We start from the raw sequence: 16,421 nt of genomic DNA, 5'->3' as shown, positions 1-16,421 counted from the left end.
TGGCAATTATTAGTACTTGGCAGTACATAACATATTTATTTGCTTACTGGTTTATTGTCTATCTTTCTTACTAGACCTATATTCACGGAATCACAAATAAATGTTTTAAACAGTAACTTTCAAACCACCTTTAAATGAATTCTTTTATAAGGTGAGAATTTCAGAGATTTCCAAGGGTTGCTTAGGGGAAAAAAGAGGAAGGATTCAGGTTGAACTAGGTAGGTTATTAAGGACCTGGGAGTTGGTTATGTATTTTATTCATAGTAGTGTGTACCTGTTAATCCCAAACTCCTAAGCTAGCAAGACTGAGCTGATTACTATGTATAAAATGCTTTTTCTCCTTTTAAATTTGGATTGTTTGAGATCTCTTTTCTTTTTGTGTTTTTTTCTTTTTTTAAAAAAGACTTTTTCTTAATTTTATTTACATTGAGGTACTGGGAATTGAACCCAGCTCGTACTCTACCACTTGAACTATACCCTCCCCTCCAAAGACAATTATTTTTATACTTGGACAATACCATACTGAATTAAGAATTTTTTACTCCATTTTCCCTTCAGAGAGTTTATAATGGAGGGAGAGAGAGTCAGAGGAAGCCCTGGGCCATTCCTTCATTCTCAGCGGGTCACTACACAACAGAGGAGCTAGGCTGTGGCCAGGCCCAGCTCACCTTGCTGCGCTGAGGGCCGACTCAGGCCACTTCTCTAAACAGAGGTGTGTTAGAAGAAGCAGAAAGCCAACTAGTGAGCAACAATGACAAAACTGACCCACCTGCATTTGGACATCATCTGCTCTGAAACGAACGTCTTAAAGCTCTTCTTCCTATTAGTGGATTGTTTTCAAAAATATTCCCAAGGAGATGACTCTCACTCTATTTTTCTGGATTTCTTGGGCCTTCTATGACTTTAACTGCAGACTTGATTTTCTGCACAACGTCTGCATTGAAGCCAGGCAGAACACGTGAACAGACCCTGCAGGCCACGGCTGAGGCCTCTGATCAAAGCATCCGTGTTGTGCAGAGCCAACGTTCATGGGACCATTTTCATTACTGATGTAATTAGCTCTCATCCAAGTGTCCCACCGAAAATGTTTATAGATGGAAAGTGGTCTGACGCAGGTGAGCAGTGGGGATGTGGGATGTAGATGGCAGACAGACTGGAAGGAGAGATGGGAATTATTTCCTCAGGTTTCAGTTTGGAAGATTTCTGATTTTCATATGGACATTAAACTGGGTCAGGCTGAAGCACCATTTGCTCTAAGATGGGTGATGTACACGTGTCCCTACAACTTCTAAAAATATGTTGAAGTTTGATGTGACACCCTAGGGGACAGACAGCTTAGTGTGACACCTCCGTTCCAGGATGCCTATGATCTCGGGCTCACAAAGAGGAAAAGAATACACATATCTTGCCTGTGTAGCTCTATGTGAAATTATTTTGACCATTGACGAATGGTGTAAGATCAGAAATCATGTAGTCTTTCTTACGTTGCAAAGACGACATTTCTTCTTGATGAGTCAGCAGACTGTTTCTGATGGCCCGGGGTCTGTGCCAGACATTAACTGTCTAGACAAATATCACACAGCCCCCCATCCCTCAAGGAGATCACAGTGTGTCGTGGAAGAGACAAATTTAAATAGGTTTTCAAAACAATGTGTTAAGACTCACTTGGCATCATATATACTATATGTTCAGAGGGGCTCTTGCACTGCCTTGGGCAGGGTTCTAGAAGGTAGCGAAGGTGTCAGAGAGGAAATGCCTTCAGCAATGACATCTGAAGGATTCCAGCCAATCTCTAGACCAGGAGAGTGCGTGTTGGGCATGGGATTCTCGGCAGCTTGCGTGTCTCGTGCAGAGGTCTGGTCGTATCTAAGAACACTTTGCACTTAGGGAAGGAAGGTCAGTGAGGCTAGAGGCTGTGGGGAACTAACGGAAGCTGAGGCTGAAAAAAAGCAGCAACTAGGTGACGAGAAGGTGTGACGTTAAATCAGGGAGCATGGACTTCCTCACACACGCAGCGGGGAATTCTTTGGGGTTTTAAGGAGGAGAGTGACACAGAATAGTCATTAAAAGTGAGCAAAGTGGATTGTTCACTCTAAAGAACAGCACTGGGTAGACTAGCAAGTGATGGGAATTAATGCAGTGGGGAGCGAGGGGCGGGGACTTAGTTGGGGGACATTAAGGAAGAGAATTGTAGTACTGATGGGGGTGAGGGAGTGGAAAAGTAAAGGAAAACTCCCAGATGTATGTCATGGAAAACAGATGGGATAGTGATGCCATTGTTTGAAGAAGTACACCTAGTTCTGAGCGAGTGTAAATCCAAACATACAGAGCTTGAGATTTTTATGGGCTAATCAAGTGGGAATGTCTACTTGTCAATTATAAGTATATTTCTGGGACTGAAATGAAATGTCCTTGCTGGAAAAGATTTGACAGATAATCAGTGGACAGAGAGAAGTTGAAGCAACGGGAATAAATGCCACCCACTGACATTTTTATCAAAGAAAAGGGAAGGAGGGCACTTCTGGTTCGGAAAATATGGCAGACCGGAAACTTGAAGACCCACTCACTAAAGACACATAAAAACGTAGGACACAATGCCGCTAAACTTTTCTTGTTTTTTTTTTTTTTTATTTTACAGGCACCTTTATTGTGGTATGATTCCTGTATAGTAAATTACACATATTTCACATGTATTATTTCATCAATTTGATAGTTGTCTACACCCAGAAAACCATCACCACAATCAAGATAGCTAACATTTCCGTAACTCCCCAAGAGGGACATTTTTCCAATTCCCATATTTATCCCTTCCCATCCCCTTCTCTCCCTGGTAACCGTAAGTTTGTTTCTGTACATCTGCGGGTCTGTTTCTCTTTTGTAATTAAGTTCATTTGTGTCTTTTTTTAGATTCCACATATAAGTGATATCATATGGCATTTTTCTCTTTTTCTGGCTTCCTTCACTTAGAATGACTATGTGTACGTCCATCCATGTTGCTGCAAATGGCATTATTTTGTTCTTTTAAATGGCTGAGTAGTATTCCTTTGTATAAATATACTACTACATCTTTATCCAGTCAGCTGTTGATGGATACTTGGGTTGTTGCCATGTCCTGGCTATTATAAATAGTGCTGCTGTGAGCATTGAGGTGCATGTGACTTTTTGAATTAGAGTTTTCTTCTGACATATGCCCGGGAGTGGGAAGGCTGGAACATGATTTAAGTCTATTTTCAGCTTTTAAAGGAAATTCCACACTGTCTTCTCTAGTGAAAATGCAGCCCATTTTGTGAAAACAGAGCCATGCTCAGAAAGTAACGGGTATTTCTAGGGGCCAGACATGAAGCACAGTGAGTGTGGCCTGTTCAAGAATCAGAGGGCAGTCTGCCAGGGCTGGGGGAGAGTGACAAGGGAAGTGTGGTACAGGTAGGATTCAGACCACGTGGGGACCTGACAGGCTGGGATAAGGAGCCTGGACTTCCAGTCATCCCTTGGTAACCATGGGGCACTTGTTCCAGAACTCCCCCTTGACGTCAACATCCATGGATGCTGACGCCTCTTGTATAAAATAGCATAAGACTTGCACGGAACTTATGTGTACCCTCCCATGTAATTTATATATATATATACACAAACATTTTTTATTGAGTTATAGTCATTTTACAATGTTGCATCAAATTCCAGCTTAGAGCACAATTTTTCAGTTATACATGAATATACACGTACATTCGTTGTCACATTTTCTTTTGCTGTGTCCTCCTGTGTACTTTAAATCATCTCTAGAGTACTCACGGTATCTAATACAACATGAAGGCTCTGTAAGTAGTTGTCAGTGTATGGCAAATTCAAGTGTTGCTTTTTGAAACTTTGTTTTTCCATATTTTCAAACCACTGTTAGTTGAATCTGCTGGATAGGGAGCCCCTAAATACGGAGAACCCCCAAGCTCTTCCTTTCCACCTCCTAAATTTCCACTGCAAGCACTGAAGGAGTCCAAACATAGAAGAGCGCCATCTACCTGCTGGAAACGCTGAGGAATTCCTTCAGCGTATGTAGCGCAGGACAGAAGGTACAGGGACAACTAGTGGGAAAGGAGGGCCTGCCTGGAGAGGAAGGAGGAAGGACCGCAGTGGAAGCCAGCTCATACCCTTACTGGAGCTAGCTGATAGCAGTGAGGGACGCCGAGGAACTGGAGGCACGTCACATGGGGGGCGATCCTGGCCACCATGTGCAGGGTTCGCATAGCTGGGTCCCAGTTTGCAAGATCAAAATAACAAGGGTGGAGAGGGGCTGCCTCAGCCCTGGGATCCTGACAACGGCCACAGCGCTGTGACTCCAGCTAATGCGGCTCCCCTAGTAAGCCAGAAAAAGGAAACTCTGAGTCAAGATATTGCATATTCCACCACAGCCACACGGATAACTAGATCTCTAAGCTGACAAAATGTAACCACCAGTAACAGGAATCTTTCCTTTTCTCTTCATTTGGACCTTTGGACAGTGAGCCTCACATCTCTGAAGGGGACCATCTTTAATCCAAAAGAGAGCTCACTTTTTCAGGAATAAGCATGGAGTAAAAGAGTGGGGTGATGGTTTAAAGTGGAAGTCAAAGTAGAAGCCCATCTGAGAAATGGTAAAAACATGCATCTCAATGAATCCGAGTTATGGCGAAAAGAAGGAGGAAGGTTAAGGAAATCTCTATCCAGCAGACAAGACTAGCCAGTTATAAAAAGACAGGACTTTAAATCAAGAAAACTTTTTTGTTTTTTTGGTGATGAAAAACAATGCCATATTTTAAAACAAGTCTTGGGCCATCAACAACACGCTGAGACCTGTTGAGAAGGAGAATATAAAGCTACATATAGACATGAAAGGGTTCCAAGTCCATCACTGGAAAAAACTTAGCCAATCATGTGTCCAGTTGATTTGAAAATCCTGATAAGTAAATAACTCAAAAGTGGGAAAGACATGGTATTAAATTGTGGTAGTGAACAATGAAATGCAAGAAGTTTATACTATATTTTCATTGTTAATATAACAAACTGAAAGCAACTGTCAAAAAGTAGTAACTAGAGGACACATACACACACACACACACACACAAATACACGCACACACACACAATCTGGAACAGCAAAGAGGTAAAATATGCTAAATTTATCATTATTGTGGAACAGGATCTAATAGATTATTTCATTTTTGATAGTATTATAGGAATACTGGTCCAATTACATATAAAGTTATGAACTTAGAGATGATTTATAAATGTTTAGAGAGAATTTTCATGAAAAGACAATATAGCTTCCAAATCATTGAAGAGAAAATTAACAATAAAAAAATTAATCAATCCAGCTAATATGGAGTAAAAGATACCATATTTACCATCCTAAATTAAACCACAAAATGGATAAAATATATGAAGCAATTATTTTTCAGACACGTGAACACGATCATCCACTAGGTCCCTGTCCTACCACCCCCATAACAAGGCTGCTAGGCCTCCTACTACCATCACAAAGAATGTCAACCAAGGGGCTACATTTCCTTCCTCTGCTCCTACTACAGAGCCAGTCCTGAGCAGCCCTGTTCCAGGTTTTGGCAGGCCGCTCCCAGAAGTGCTCTCGTGGGCCTTGGTCCCTTTTGGCCACCAGCAAAGGGATCAAGGATGAGCAGTGAGCCTCCTTCCTCATCCAAGACCTAGGAACCTATCTAACTTCTGAGCAGGGCTTCACTCTTGTCTGTTGTCTTGTACTCTCCGCCCGGCTTCCCAAGTCCGCGGCTTGGGCAGCCTGCACGCTGGCCACAGACCATCAGAATCTGTTCCCCCGCCAAGAGGCCACGTGTGATCGTGAGCAGGGCTCCAGGCCTCTGGAGCAGCGTGGCTTGGACTGCGTCCTGGCCCTGGGCGCTCGAGCTCCATGCCTTTGGTTGAGTCAGTTAACATCTCTAAGCTAAGTTTCCTCATCAGTAAAATGAAGACAAATCAATATGGAAAAAAAAATCAGAATCGCGGGGGTAATAAATTTCTGGTGACTGAAGATTTTTTAATTTTGAATTATACAGCGAAAGACATCATACAAACTTTACTACTTCAGAATTCTAAAGGACAGCTTCTACTGTTAAAACTAATGCATGCACGTACACACAAACACACGTGCAGACACACTGGCTTTGCTCCACATACTTCCCTACACACACATGTACATGGACTCATGTACCACACAGACACCTACCATACACACAATCACACACGTCCTCAGGCGCACACAGAAACATAGCATACACACAACCACAGACATCCCCAGGCGCGTGCACGCACAGCCACACACACACTCACAGTCATGTACAACACAATTCCCCAGGTGCGTGCGTGTGCACACACACGTCATACACACCTTTGACGTTATTCTAAATCAATTTACAATTGAGGGTCTCAGTGTCCATTGTTTTATCCTCTCAGAAGATTCTGGCTTCGGAGCATGAAGCAGGAGCCCCTCCTCTCTGGAGACGGTCTTTGGCACTTACAGTCTCAGTAGAGCCAACATAAATGTTCTGGACCTTTGGAAGTGCAGTTCCAGAGCATACCTGGGAGCTCACATCCTATATATCTAAACATTTTAAGTGCAGTAGGTTAAAGTCCTACCTTTACAAATATACATTCATTATCAGGGGGAAGGCCAGGTTCAAAATTAGAATTCCCAGACTCAGGGGAGTCCTGCAAAGAAAGTGAGTGTGTGGGGAGAGCTGATTCCAAGACTCTGATCACTAGCCTGACTCTTTTCTTCCCAATGCTGGGTCCATTCCTTGCCATAAGGAGCCTTGGATGTGCACAGGGGGACACTCAGAATTCACTTCCGGCTCTGCCTATAACCTCCATGCAAACAGCTGCCCTTTGGCCTCTCTGTGAGTCCTGGGAATCTGAATTCCGGGGAGAGCCGGTGCAGGCAATAGAAATGGATCAGGGGCTGCTGAGGCAGGGCATTTGTGGTCCTGGGTTTCTAGAGCACGGGAAGGAGCCAATGACCATGTCCCCTTGGCCCTGTTGACTCCACCCAATGGAGGGTGTGGCCAGAGGAAGTGTCAGGGCCAGGGGGACCATCTGCAGTGCAGGACTGAGGGCAGTGGGCCCCCTTGCCGTGGTCTAAGGCGAGAAGCCCTAAGGAAAGATCTGAGGATGCTGTAAAGTATCTTCATTCCCATTAATTATAAAAATCAAAAGCTTACCACAGGCGTGCGTGGGAAAGGTTTTGTTCTAACAAGGGAAGGGACTTGCCAAGGTCTGGCCATAGAGGGCTGGTGGGCTTGCCAGGTTGATGAGGAACCAAGAGGCCGTTAGACTCCCCTGGGTCTAAACACTGCCTGAATTCCTCCAGGTGACACTTAAATGCAGTGAGACATGGAACCCTCTCAAGTTGTTAAAATATTCATGGTGAGCCATTCACTCTCCTCAGTCTTGGCTATGAAAGCACGATAAACACAGGTGGGAATCTCATCAGCCTGTTGGATGGTTCACTGTCCATCAGGCGCCCCCTCTTGTAGGAGCCTTTATCACATCACTCAGGGCTGATCCATCCCAGGATTACAGATGATTTTCTGCAGGTGGCACCACTTGCTGGTGACACGAAGGAGGCATGTTAGCCACCTCCCAAACACTGAGGCTTCTCCTGGGAGGAGCCTGCAGACCCCCAGTCCAGCCTCTGCACAATGATGCTCCTCAGTGTCACTCCTGGCTTGCTGCCCTGGCCAGAACCTCACTGGATTGTCGATAAATGTCACCCAAATACCATATCTAAGCTTGGGGTCCAGATATGATCATGGTTCTTATTTTCTTCCCATCGATGGATTGTTTGATCTTCGTGTAATCGTGTCGGCAGGAAGGCCAGTACCGCCCTCTTGGGGCCTCCCCGAGCCGCCTCTGTCTATAACTGTCCTAACGCCCCAGGGGATCGGGTCTGAAGCCTGGCACTCAGACACGAAGATGACAGCTGGAGAGACAGGAATCCACACCTGCTGTGGCTTCTGCTGAGGCTCGATGTGGCCATACAAACGGATCCCACAGGCCCTGAATTCACTTGACTCACTGCAGGGATGCTCCCACACTGCCGCGTTCCCCCCAGAGACCGAGGGCTTTCTGCTTGTTCCGGAAGGCCCCACCCCCGAGGGGACACTGGGTCCAGTGGAACATCCAGCCTGCTTCCCAGCCAGCCCTTAGGGCTTTCGTGGGGCCTGGAACATCACCTAACCTCCCCTTAGGGGCCCGTTTGTCCTTTCCAGCCAACAGACCTATGTCATAAGCACTTTAACTCACCTGAGGGTGTTTTCCTCACTTCAGGGGCAGTGAGGACTGGGTTTCTTCACACTCCAAGTGCCCCCGGTCTGGATGCAGACAGTCTGGCTCTCCCCCAAGTCCTGCAGGTCCCGGCCACACCTGCTGCTGGTCACTGAGTCTGTGCTTTGTTCTCTTCCAGGACAAGAGGTGCACTCTGCCCCCTGCCCCACCCCCACCAGCGGTAGCAGAGGCGGTGGACACCCAGGTGAGCTGGGGCCTGAGACCGTGCCCGTAATCAGTGCCCCAGAGGCCGCTGGTGACTAGAGGGACCACGCACGGGGCAGAAGCCAGCATGCGAAGGGAGGAGAAGGAAGGTTCAGGATAAGGAGATGAAAGGGGGAACGGATAGCACCGTGAGGACCACTACCATGAAAGGGAAGAGGAAAGATAGTGACAGATGGAGTGGTGTCGGTGTTAAAAGATGTGGGCATTTTTTAAAGATTTTATTAATTACCAATATATATTGACAGATTTCTTATTTTATTAAAGATTATGTGCCATGTCATATAACGGGATATAGTATGATATTATTTATTAAATTATACATAATAGAAGATATACTAGCATATTATGTTCTGTTTATTTATTAGCAGATAGTATATAATACATATGTAGGTGTTTATATACATAATATATAATTCATGCACCTATATAACATATAACACATAACAAATAATATAAGATTATGATTAATGTATAATATAACAAGATTACATAACAATAATGATGTAATATTATCCATTGTATGTCTTGGTTCATGAAACATTCTCATCGTAGGTGCCTGTCAGAGGTATTTATGTATTAAAATTAGTATTATAAGACACAGCTATGAACTTATCACCCAGCATCATAACAGGAATATTGACAGTGACATACTGTGTCCTCTTTCCCTATCCTGCTCTTGGCCTCCTCTCACAGGAAGTAACCAGCATCCTGAATCCTGGCTTACCATTCTCTTGTGTTATTTTCACACACACAATATTTAAGATCAGTTAAAACAAATGAACTGCAGGTACATGCAACGAAATGGATGAATCACACACTCTATGTTAAATTAAAAAAGTAAGCCCTAGAAGGTAGCCTATAGTGTGCTATGCTTTTAACTTTGTCTATATATGTCAACTAAACTCATTAAATTAAGAACAACTACAGCTAGATTCTAGGTGGGAGAGAGACAGATAAAAGGTGAGGTGAGCATATTTGCTGCAGGTGAGCGAGTTCCTTTCCAGTAACATGTCATTCTGTCTGAAGCAGGAGGCAAGGCCATCTGCTGGGAGTTAGGGAAGAGACAGAGGGAAGCTTAGAGGTGTACAGAGAGCAGAGAATGTTGACACGACTGAGTGATAAGCGGGGAAATGTGCTCACTAGAGAAATCCTGGAGGATTGCCTGGCAGTGGCAACATGGTGGGCATTGATTTGTAGTCTTAGAAATCTGTGCTGGGAGAGCCTGTTGCCTGCAGGCTCAGAACAAATAGAGCTGAGTGAACCGAGATGGAAGTCGTCCTGGTGAGGAACTGAAAAGATCAAGGGTCAAGGGGGTTTTGTTTGTCATAAAGAGAGGGCTGACTGTGGATGCAGAGCTGGAAGGTGGGGAAGTGGAAGTAAGAGGAACGTGGACAGGTAGGAAAGCAGAGGAGTCAGTGCTTAATGCCCCAGTGAGGGTGAAAGAGGGCCAGGGAGGCTGGTGGAGAAGCAGCCGGACGGCTAGAGGTGGGCACTTCAAGGAGAGAGGCTTGACCCTGGAAGGAGACAAGCCCGGTTATGAGCCTGGGGATATGGTGAATGGGGGGTGGCTGGCTCAGGCTGACGGAGAAGAAGACCCTAAAATGATCATACTGGGTGGTGGAGGGAGAATCAACTTTGATGTCTTGATGGTAGGAGGTGAGGCAATACAGAGCTGGTGGTCCAGGTGCTCCTGAATGAGGCAGATGAGCAGGGAGGCCAGGGTGGCAGGCACTTCTAGGAAAGGATCTGGGTTTTCCAGGAGCTCCCAAGAGAGGAGGAGCAATGATCTGAAGGTGGAAAGTGAGCACAAGGAGGTCAACCGAGGCTCCTGATCAAACGGAGGGTGTGAGGGGGCAAAGTGTCAACTCCAGAGATGGTTACCCAGGAAGCAGGGACCACGGGTGAAGTGAGGGGACACTCAGAGAAGAGAGGGAGGAAAGTATTCTGGGTGTAGGGGGAAGAGAGGCCCCAGGACAAAGGAGCACAGAGGCACAGTGATGAGGATGGACTGGCTCTATGGTGACACTGAAGGGTTGGCTGGATCTTTGTCCTGAGGGCTTAGTTTGGGGGGACTACTGGCCTCATGAGGACTCCCCTCTCAGCAGCCTTCACAGAGGCTCTCGCTACTGAGAGCTGTGTGGCCACCACAGTTCCCGGAGGGGCTCTGCCTCCATCTTCTCTTATCAGACTTTCCTGCCCAGCCCCTGACTGCCAGCGAGGGAGCCTGGGCCTCGCAACTGCTTCCCGTGGAGGGACAATGGCTCCTCGGAGAAGCAGGCTGATCTTACTTTTCTCCGTAACCCACGACCTAGCAAAGGGCCAGCCCATGTGTGGGCCATGTAGGGGCTCGGATACTTACCGAACTAACTCAAAGCAGAATAATAGCAGAGCTGGAGGAAGTGACCACTGAGCTCACAGAGTTCACTGCCCACACCCCCATTCAACAGATGAGGAAACAGAGACCAAGCATTGAAGCAGCCTTGGCCAAGGTCACGCTGCTCTTAAATGCTGGCCTGTGTCGGGCATGCCAAGTCATGAGCTGCAGTGAAGGGGCTGAGAGGGGGCTCTGGGGCTAGACAGCTTGGATTCAAGTCCCAGCTCTGCCATTTATTAGCCGTGTGATTAATGAATGTCCTTACCTTTAAAGTGGAACTCATAGTGGTGCCTACTCATTGGATTGTCGTGAACACAGCGTTCCTGGAACAGCAGGACAGAGTTCTGTAAGGGTTTGATGTTGCTTTGGTTACTATTATTATCACCAAGTGAACCCTGAAATGAAGAACAAAAGCAGCAAGAATTTTTATTTTAAAGGGTTTTAAAATCCTCTGATGAATGTTTCATTTCATCTATTCAAGTTTGCCTTTGACCCTTATTAACAACTACACAATGGATGACTTTTGAGGCAATCTTGCTTCATGTCTTTTATTCTCACTTTCGACACAGGCTGCTTAACAGGCAGCAGTTTTTTTTCCAGGAAGAGGGACAAAAAGTTAAAAATGACTCAGTGCCTCTCGGTCCCCAGTGAGTTGGTTGTGACCTGTCAACCCAGCTTTGGGGAAGTGCCCGATCCCCCTGGGCTCACTGAGCTGCCCCGCAGCCTCCAAGGGGAGTCGTACCCCCACACGAATCCAGTCTCTTGGTTCCTATCTTTGCTTCAGATCCCTCAACGACTGCCCATGCTCCAGGGCCCCATCTGCCCCGCCAGTCTCGCCTGCTGGACTCCAGGACACTATCCTGGGTCTCAACCATCATCTGTTCCTATGACCGCCCCACTACTCTACATTTTGCCCTTCAAGTGTGGGCTCCTGTGTCTCGCCACACAGCAGGGGTCTCCCTGTCCTCCACCTCGGGTTACTGCATTGTCCTACACGATGCCTAGCGAAACCGTGTGGAGGCAGGAAGAATACAGAATAACAGGTGCTCAGAGGGGCTGCCTTTCCCACTGCAGGGGCCCTGGAGAGCTTTCTCCCAGCTGGTTATTCACAGGCGATGAAGCTGTGGAATCTCAATCTCACCAAATTAAAGGGCATCATCGCTAATTACAAAAGCAATCATTTCTTCAGTAGCAAAAGGAGAAAAGACTTTGTGTTCCCCACCTCCAACTTTTTTCCTCCACCTTCAGATGTTTCTCATCTCTGGGCAAGGGTAGAAAGCAACTCACAGAATATTATTTTTCAATGTTTTTTCCCACTCTGAAGATTGCTTTCCCAGAATCGATGAAGGCTAGAATGGTTTAGCTTTCCTGGACTGAGTTTTCAGAAGCCTGGGGGGGGGAGGGGAGAGGGGGAAGGGAGATAATTCAGCAATATTGAACCTAACAGAGACATTAAAAGCTTCTATTCTAAACAGAAAGGAAGCAGGATGCTATAGAAACAGGACAACCATAGTTGGAAATGCAATAACGAGTTACAAGAGAATAAACATAAAGATGTAAAAATGAAAAAGGACATCAAAATAAAAAAAGGTGGGAATGGGAGAGGGGAGCAAGAAAATATAGATTTTTTTTTCTTTCTTTTTTTTCTTCGTTATTCTTAGGATGTGTTGGAGCCTACGTGATTATCAGTCTAAAGGAAATAGATATAGTAATGGGTTGATATATTTGAAGAATAAGGTAACCACAAATCAAAAGCATACAATAGAGTCACAAAAAAACCAAAAAGAAACAAAATCAAAATGGCTTAAAGACTTAAATATTAAACAAGACACTATAAACTTCCCACAAGGAAACATAGGCAAAACATTATTTGACACACATCTCAGCAATGTTTTCCTAGGGCAATCTCAGCAACCCAAGCAACAGAAATAAAAGCCAAAATAAATAAATGAGACCTAATTAAACTTATAAACTTCTGCACAGCAATAGAAACCATAAGTAAAACAAAAAGACAACCTATGGAATGGGAGAAAATATTTGCAAAAGATGAGACTGACCATGGCTTAATTTCTAGACTATATAAATAGTTCATACAACTGAATAAGAAATAAATAAACAACCAAATCCAAAAATGGGCAGAGCAACTAAACAAGCAATTCTCCAATGAAGACACACAAATGGCCAATAGACATATAAAAAAATGCTCAATATCGCTCAATTATCAGAGAAATGCAGCTCAAAACTACAATGTTATCATCTCACACCAGTCAGAATGGCCATCATTCAAAAGTCCACAAACGATAAATGCTGGAGAGGTGTGGGAAAAGGAAACCCTCCTACATTGTTGGTGGGAATGTAGTTTGGTGCAGCCACTGTGGAAAACAGTATGGAGATTCCTCAAAAGACAAAAAAAAAAAAAAACTTATCACCTAATCCAGCAATCCCACTCCTGGGCATATATACAGAGGGTACCTTAATTCCAAAAGATACCTGCACCTCAAAGTTCACAGGAGCACTATTTAAAATGGCCAAGACATAAAAGCAACCTAAACGTCCACTGACAGATGACTGGATAAAGTTGTGGTATTTAGATATAACAGAATATTACTCAGTCGTAACAAAGAAGGAAATAAGGCCATTTACAGCAACTTAGAGGGAACTGGAGATTATCTCACTAAGTGAAATAAGTCAGACAAAGACAAGTATCATATGATATCATTTATATGTGGAATTTTTAAAAAGTGATACAAATCAACTTATTTATAAAACAAAAACAGACTCAGACTTATAAAGCAAACAGGAGTTTGGGATTAACAGATACAAATTAGTATATGTAAAACAGACAAACGACAAGGATTCAGTGTAGAACACAGGGAACAATATTCAGTATCTTGCAACCTATAATGGAAAAGAACCTGAAAAAGAATAGACTATGTATATGTACAACTGAATCACTATGCTGTATACCTGAAACTAACAAAACAGCTGTATATCTGAAACTAACAAAACATTCTAAATCAACCACATTTCAATTTAAAAAAATTGATAAGCTCTAAATACCTTTATTCAAAGAAAATCTTGAAGTCTTCCCTCTTACAAAACTTAAAATGTGTAGCTTGAGCAGGACCAAATTATACTGGATGGGCAGTTACATACCTTCTCCAGCACGTCGCCCATGCTACACACACATCGTTTTCCTACAGGTAAGAACAGCCCTGAGTGCACAGGGAGCGAGTCCTTCTGGGACAAGGTCTGTGGCAGTGGCCTCCTTGTCATCGCTCCATCTCACCAGGAGGCCAGGATTTTCAGAGGTGAGGGGATATAGAGCTCATACACTTCAAATTGATTTCCCGAAAAATCTATGGAAAAACCAAATTCACCTGCAGTGTGGGAAATATGAGCAAGGCCCCTAAGCAGACTGACAAGCCCAAAGTAAGATGACCTGATGTTCAGATCGGAACCAGAACAACGACCATCTGGCCCCAGTTAAATGACCACCGCCTCACCTGCAATGAACTGCTCATACTCAATGTCAGGGATGTATCTGTTGAGACTTGGGAGGTCAAAGGAGTCCGACCAGGGAATCCAGACCTGGTTGATGTTGGGGCTCTGCCAGTGGTAGAGGTGGCCCCAGCACCGGCTCCTCCACCTTCAGCAGGGTCTTCAGGAGGAAGGCAATGTGGATGCAGATGTTCCTATGGAGGCTGAAGCCCTCTGGAAGGTTGAAGTCAAACAGAAGGTACCTGGCAGGGAGCAAAGGAGAGCGGGTCTTCAGGGCCAGGCCTCTTCACAGGAATCCCGGCTTAGATAGAACAGATACAATGGGAATCCCTGCACAGCCCATGGCCTAGACTCCAGACACATTCAGCAGCTTCTGGTTTGTAAAGTGGAGGCAATGCCCGCCCATTTCCATGTGGCCAATTACTTCAAGTCCAGGAGCAGTTGCGGAAGACATCTTGGCGTCCGTCTAACACCACTAAGCACCTGACTATCACCTGAGCACCCGTTCTCCAGGGGCTCACAAACTTCTTGTTCTACAGAATCCTATACACTCTTAACAATTACTGAGAACCCCAAAAGGCTGCTATTTATGTGAGTTAAATCTATCAATATTTCCTGTGTTAGAAGTTGAATAAGAAGTTAGAAAAAGTGCATCAATTCTCTTAAAAATATTAACAATCTGCTGTATGTTACCATTAATACTCTTAAACAAAATATAATTCTATTTTTCAAAACAAAAATCATTAGTGAGAAGAATAGCAGTGATTTTAATTTCTGCAAATCTATTTTGGACTGGTGAGAGCTGAATTCTCCTATCTACCTCTGCATTCCCTATTTTTTGATATCACAGGCCAAGTTTTCCCTGGAAAACCCCACAGGGACTCGGGAGAGTAAGAGTGTGCAAAATGCAGGTGACATCCCGGCGTTTCTATAAAAATGGTCCTGCACCTCAGGGGCCTTGGATACACTTTGATAACTGCTGCCCTATCCTAGGTGAGACTCTTCTACACTAGAGCCAGGCAAGGGTCCTGGATTCTGTAATGAGTTACCGCCACCACACCCCTCCCTTCTCTGTGTGTTTCTCACAACCTCCTTTACTGCAGATGAGGATGTAATCCTCAGCCAGGGCCTCTAATCCCATAAGACTGCTAACTTCAAGAGAGAGGGTCCCATCTACCATCCCTACACCCCGCATAGTTTATTTTGACTTAAGCCCTAGATAACTGCTTATCGGCAATGACCCTTGTGTCTTATTCCTGAGGTTGACTGAAGGAACCAACATCTGGAATGAACTGAAATTTCCCTGCAGATAAACAAGGCTGATAAACCACCCCATTCCAACATTTGATTCTGGGGCTCTTCAAAACCCGGGTAAGGCCCCGCTTCATCTAAGATGGGTTCTACGCCTGCCCTTCCCGGGGGGTTCTGGGAGGACGCAGCCACCAAGGGAGACCCAGACTCGCGGCCCCAGCCCCAGGGCCTAAGGGGGAGGAAAGCTTGAGGCTGTGCCCAAGCCCTGCCCCGCCCCGCCCCAAAAGTCTCCCCGGCACCACAGCCCTCCCCGGCCACCACCCCAACCCCGATCCCACCACGGTCCATGTCCACCGGTCCCGCCGACGGCGCGGACGTACGTTTACCTTCTGTGGGACGCCGCCCCAGACAGGATGTCGGCCGCCTACTGACAGGGTCAGAACTAGTCGCCTGGCCAAGCAAGCCGCCAACCCCAGCAGCAAGCACCGCCATGGTCCCAGGCAGCTACACACTTCCGGAGCCCGCTCCCCGCCCCAGAAGCGCACTGTGGCCCATGCGGAGCGCGGCGCCTGTAACCATGGCAACGCCGCGGGGCCCTCCCCTAGCGCTTGCGTCGTGCGTCCTCCCGAGTCTAGATGTGCGAGGGCAGAACTTGCGGAGCCAATGGGAGCCAGGGCACGGCCAGCACGGGGGTGGGGGAGGCTTATGGGACAGCTGGGCGGGGCCGGGGAGGGCGGGGCCGCGCGGAT

General features: G+C 45.7%; 1 long non-coding RNA gene across 2 annotated transcripts; it reads right to left on the bottom strand.

The window, feature by feature from the left end:
• Positions 1-10,072: 10,072 nt before the first annotated feature.
• LOC140687550 (uncharacterized) lies at positions 10,073-16,248 on the bottom strand. 2 transcript variants are annotated; one of them, XR_012061931.1, is made up of 4 exons: positions 16,059-16,248; positions 14,427-14,663; positions 11,186-11,315; positions 10,073-10,333 (listed from the first exon to the last, which is right to left on the bottom strand). It is a non-coding gene; the product is annotated as an uncharacterized lncRNA (long non-coding RNA). The 2 variants fall into 2 exon arrangements; XR_012061932.1 differs by lacking the exons at positions 14,427-14,663; positions 16,059-16,248 and adding an exon at positions 12,208-12,264.
• Between the last annotated feature and the right edge of the window lie 173 nt (positions 16,249-16,421).

This window comes from Vicugna pacos, chromosome 20 (assembly GCF_048564905.1).
Source record: "Vicugna pacos chromosome 20, VicPac4, whole genome shotgun sequence".
NCBI classification, from domain to species: domain Eukaryota; kingdom Metazoa; phylum Chordata; class Mammalia; order Artiodactyla; family Camelidae; genus Vicugna; species Vicugna pacos.
Note: the sequence above shows the minus strand (reverse complement) of the source record. Positions and strands in the feature narration are given on the sequence as shown.